Source organism: Camelus dromedarius, chromosome 3, assembly GCF_036321535.1.
Source record: "Camelus dromedarius isolate mCamDro1 chromosome 3, mCamDro1.pat, whole genome shotgun sequence".
Lineage (NCBI taxonomy): Eukaryota > Metazoa > Chordata > Mammalia > Artiodactyla > Camelidae > Camelus > Camelus dromedarius.
Genome location: NC_087438.1, coordinates 106136199 through 106142365, shown reverse-complemented (window position 1 = coordinate 106142365; position 6167 = coordinate 106136199).

The following is a 6167-nucleotide window of genomic DNA, read 5'->3' as shown; positions in this document are numbered from 1 at the left end:
ATGTAGGTGTAGGTGTCACACAGAATACAGCCGGGACCAAAACTCTGGGGTCTACCTGTCCTGGAATGTGTTCTCCCAAATTCCCCATCTCAGTGAATGCCGCCATCCATTGTATAGCTCTAAACCTGGCACCATCTCTCACCTCACTCCCACAGCAAGTCCTGACATTTCTACCTTCAAAACAGCTGTTGAACCCATCCACTTCTCCCTGTCTTCACCACCACCTGAAGTCACCACCGTCTCTCACCTAAACTACTTTGCTTCTAACTGATCTCCAGGCTCCCACTCCTGCCCCCTGTAAATCTCTATGCCACACATCATTTTAAAACATAAACCAGCCCCAGCCCCAGCCCCTCCCTGCCTGACACCTTCTGCCAGCTTCCCACTGTCCTTGGAATAATACCTAAGCTGCATCAAGCCTGCACCATCCTGTTCTGGCCTGTCCCTGCAGCAGCATCCGAAACCACTCTCCCCCTCACTCACTAGGCTCAGACACACTGTACTTCTTTCCGTTCCTCAAATGTGCCAAGGACTTCTTGTTTCTGTGAATGACATCATCTTCTCCGTCATCCAAGCAGGAGAACTTAGCAGCATCCTGGTCTCACCCCTCTGTCCATATCTAGTCAGGCCTGAGTCCTGGCCTCTGTGACAAGTGAGACCTCCTACTCTATTAGAAGAGAAGGAGGGAGCTGTCTTCCAACCCATCCTTCTAGTTGGAATTATCTTCAGCCTCCTGTGGGTGAGGACCGGATGACCTTTTAGGTCATCTTCAGCTTTGGCCTAAAGCTTCTTCACAAGGAAAAGGCTTTAGACTGCCATTTTGTTATCACAGTCAGCTTAGAATCAACTGACTTTGATGCATGTGTTTTCATTTAAATGTAATTTTAATTTGTATCAAAGTTATAAATTCACGTATCTAGAGAACCAAATCCTTCTAAAAGGCTGGCTGTGAAAACCAACAGTTCCTCACCTTCCTTTTCTTGCCACTTTATATAACACTTTTCGCTGATGCTTTTGGTATTTACCTCCGTATCTCTGAATGACTTCTGGTATTGTTACTGTTTGATTCTTCAGTTTTAAACCTCTGGCTGGCTTTTCACTGTGGAAGACAAAGATTTAGCCCTCTTTCTTCCTCTGTCTCCCTAGGTGACTCTTCCTGTCCTCGCATCCTCTCCAATGCCTCTATTTTTAGTTAGATCGGTATTCACAGTTTACTATATTAAGACAATGTAAATGCCATTCATAGCTGAGCTGCATAGTATATAGTATGATGACTAGTCATCTCCTTTGTTTTCCCAAGAGTTAATAGTTGTCTTGATTTCTCATTTGCTTAATTTTCTATGAATTTATCAGAATTCAACCTCATACTGTCTAAAAATGACCTAAATTGCCTCTCAGTGTGTTCAGACATGTCAGGTATCTATCAGTTTTGTCTTGTTGAGGAAATGTCTTTAGGAGCCTTTGGGCCTGATCCAGTGTGGATCTGCTACTTAACTCCCAGGACTTCACCGTACTGTCATCCCAGGGATCCCCGTTCTCTCTCGTGAGTTAAAGTTTAGTTTCCCATGACCCAGGTCTTTCTTTATTTTTAGTGAACACTTTTGTTTTGGTGTTCCTTGAAGCTTTCTGAGGAAGGAAAAATTTTTGAGATACTGAATGTCTGAAAATATCTTAATGATGCCCTCATACCTATTTGATAATTTGGCTCAGTAAACATTTTAGGGTATAAATCATTTTCCCATAGAAATTTGAAGGCATTGACCCAATATCTTCTGGTTTCAAAGGTTGCTGCTAAGAAGTCCAAAGTCATTCTGGTTCCTGGTACTTTCTATCTGTCCTGTTTTTTCCTTTCTGTGGAATCTTCTCTGTCTTTATTTTTCTGAAACTTCATTTGATATGCCTTGGCATGAAATTATTCTCGTACCTTGTCCTTGGTATTCACTGGGCCTTTTCAGTTTGGAAATTTATGTCTTCAATTTCTGGAAATAGTACTGGATTATTTCACTGACATCTTCCCCTGTATTTTCTCTCTTCCCTATTTCTAGAACTCTGATATTTGGCTTTTGGACCTCCTGGACTGGTCTTTAATTCTCTTACTTTTTCTATTTTTTTCTTTTTATCTTTTGGTTTACCTTCTAGGAGATTAAAAATAATTTATCTTTTATCTACTTATTGTTTAATATCTGCCTTTGTAGTTTTAATCTTTAAGAGATGTGGGGTTTTTGTTCTAATAGTACTTCTATCTTTATAGCTTTCTATTCTTGTTTCATGGGTACAGTATCATCCTTTATCTCCCTAAGGCTGTTTATTAATGACTGTTTGTTTCCCCCATGGTGCTTTTTTGGAGTTTGGTTATTTGTTTTGTTTACTCTCTTTTATATTAGAGGTTTTCTTCAGATGTCCCATGAGCCTTGATTGTCTAAAAAATCATGTGGAACCTGTGACCAATAAGTAGGGCTTATTCACTGAGGGCTTCCCTGTAGGGTTATCTGGCTGTGTTGTTTCATTGATGAGAAGATTTACGTCATTCCTTGTGGGATGGTCATGCTCTCTGGAGAAGGATCCTTTAATTTATTGCCTGGAGAGAGAAGGCCTGGCTTCTAGCATTCTGGGAAGTGGGTGGGGGAGAGGGCTGGGACTCATAGCTTCCAAACTGGGCCCATCCCCTGCCCTGGGCCTAGGGATAGACTTCAAGTCTTAGGAAGGGAGAGGACATGGATATCCAACTGCTTCATAAACAGACTTCCAACCAATCCTCTTTTTAGCCCCACCTGTACTCCCACCCAGGGGCCTCCTACCCCAGTGCCTGAGCCTGTTCAATATAAGTAGGTGGCTCCTCAGCTTTTCTAGCTGCAGGTTTAGGATTAAGCTTTCTGGGGTCTGTTAAGGACTACCTCTAATCCACTTGCCTTCCAGCTTCCAAAATCCTGCTGCTGTTGTATCCTGTTTTCTTTGTAAATTTTATATTTACACTTTAAAAAAAAGAAAAAGGCAACTTTGTCATTTTAGTGACAGAAGCCAAGTGAAAGAGGAAGCAAAGGTATATGAGTTCTAGCCATCATTAACAAGTAATCTTTTTTTAAGTTGGGTTATAAATTCACATACTATAATATTCAAGCTTTTAAAATCATACAGTTCAGTAGTTTTCCATGTATCCGCAGAGTTGTGCAATCATCATCACTATCTAATTCCAGAATATTTTCATCATCCTGAAAGGAAACCCCACACCCGTTACAATCATTCCCTGTCCCCTTTCCCCCCAGCCCCTGGCAACTGCTAATCCACATTCTGTTTCTATGGTTTGCCTAGCCTCGACATTTCACATAAATGGAATTTATGTGAATATGCAGCCTTTTGTGTCCGGCTTATTTCACTTAGCATAATGTTTTCAAAGTTCATCCATTTTGTGGCATGAACCAGTACTTGATTCCTTTTTCAAAAAATTAGTTTTATTATAATATTAATCCTTTTTTGAATTAAATAAATAATACTTATTTAATAATAATATTCCATTGTATGGATATACCATATTTTGTTTACTCACTCATTATTTGATGTGTATTTGAGTTGCTTTCACTTTGGGGCTATGATGGATGATGGTGCTGTGCGCATTTGTGTACAAGTTCTTGTATGGATATATGTTCTCATTTCTCTTGAGTCGATATCCAGGAGTGGAGTTATTAGGTCATATGTAACTCTGTATTTAACTTTTTGAGAAATTACCAAATTGTTTTCCAAAGTAACTGTACCATTTTACTTCCCACTAGCAATATGTAAGAGTTCCAATTACTCCACATCCTTATCACCACTTGTTATTATCTTTTTGATTATAGCCATCATAGTGGGTGTGAAATGATACCTCATTGTGGCCTGGATTTGCATTTCCCTAATGACTAATAATGTGGAGCATCTTTTCATGTGCTTATTGACCATCTGTATATCTTCTTTGAAAAAGGTCTACTCAAATCCTTTTCCCATTTGAGACTGGGTTGTCTTTTTGGGGGGGAGGGAGGAATTAGTTTTATTTATTTATTTATTTATTTATTTATTTATTTATTTATTTATTTATTTGTTTGTTTGTTTGTTTGTTTGTTTATTTATTTGTTTGTTTATTCACTTAATGGAGGTACTGGGGATTGAACCCAGGACCTCATGCATACTAAACACGCACTCTACCACTGAGCTATATCCTACCCCCGAGACTGGGTTGTCTTTTTATTGTTGAGTTATAATAGCTCTTTATGTATTCTGGAATTAGACCCTTATCAGATATGTAATTTGTAAATATTTTCTCCTATTTTGTGGGCTGACTTTTCACTCTCTTGATAGTGTCCTTTGAAGCATAACTTACCTATTTTTCTTTGTTGCTTATGTTTTAAGAAATCTTTTTTAAAAGTCCCATTTTTAAAACAGTCCTATTGAGGTATAACTGACATATAATAAACTTTACGTATTTAAATTGTACAATTTTGTAAGCTTTGACACACACATCTGTCATGAAAACAGCCCCACATCAAGATAACGAGCATAACTATAACATCCAAAGTTTCTTTGTGCCCCTCTGTCATCCCTTTCTCTTGTTCCATCTTGTACCACACTCCCTCAATCCTCAGGCAGATCTCACTTGCCTTCTGTCACTGCAAGTTAGTTTGCATTTCCCAGAATTTTATCTAAATGAAATTGTACAGTATATACTCTTTTGTTCTGGCTTCTTCTTTGTGTGTGTGTGTGTAGGGGGAAGGTAATTAGGTTTACTTATCTATTTATAATTCTTTAATGGAGGTTCTAGGGATTGAACCCAGGATTTTGTGCATGCTAAGCATACACTACCACTGAACTATACCCTCCCCCTGAATTCTGGCTTCTTTTATACAGCATAATTATTTGAGATTCATCCAGGTTGTGTGGGTATCAATAGTTCACTCCTTCTGTTGCTGAGTAGTATTCCATTGTATGGGTGAAGCATAATTTGTTTATCCACTCACCTGTTGATGGACATTTAAATTGTTTCAAGTTTTCAGCTATTACAGACAACAGTGCTATGAACATTTCAGCCCAAGTTTGTGCGGCTGTATGACTTCATTTGTCTTGATTATTCAGAAAATATCTTACTAGTAAATATTTGAATAATAACAGTTTCATTTCTTGAGCATCTCCTGTGGTACCAGGATCTGTGCCGTATACTTATTTAACATAACAACTATGCAAGTTTAGTACAATTGTCCTTACTTTACAAAGGGAAAAACCAGTTTAGAAATGCTGAGAAACAGGCTCAGGTCTTAGACCTGGGATGTTTCTGACCTGGGATTTGGAATTCAGGTCTAGCTGCGTGAAAGCTCTTCTCCTTCCCCACAGAACACACATACTATCTCCCTTGACTTCTGAAATCTAAGACTCATTGATCTTAGAGCCACAGAGTCTTTAAATTAAAACACAATTATCAATGACAATTTTAAAACACACAAAAGACATAAAGACTAATAAAAACAAGTATGGTCTATGAGCCACAGATAGTGAGAAGTAAAACATGCCAACAGTTAAATCGCCCCTGGGTACCCTTTCCCAGTCCCTCCTCCTTCCCTCCCCATAGAGACGCCCACTCTCATGAATGTGAGCGACACAATTTGAGCATCAGGAGGCAGAAAGGTAGAGTGGTTAACATCAAGAGCCCAATTCCTGCAACATGTGATCCTGGGCAAGCACGCAACCTCTCAAAGCCTCAGTGTCCCTGTCTGTAAATGGAGATAATAAAACAGTCCTCAAAGGGTCACTGTAAAGATGAAATGAAACAAAGCATGTAAAATGATTAGTACAATGCCTGGTACAAGGGAGGGCTTGGTAAGTGGTGGCAAATAATAGTACCAGAGCCTTAGAAGCATGGACTTAGGTTCAAAAAATGCTTGAGTTAGAAGAGAGGAGAGGGAACACTGAATCCAACTTTCCTCCCCCATTTTTGAGATGACATAACTGAGGCCAGAGAGGAGAGGAATTTGTCTAAGTTCACAAAGAAGTGATATGTATGTTCTATATAACTGAAGAATTGTGCTGTACACCAGCAATTGACACAACATTGTAAACCGACTATACTTCAATAAAAATAATAATAAAAAAAGGAGCAGCCCCTTTCTGTGCCCACTCATCTATGGGTGAGAGGAGAGACAAACAAA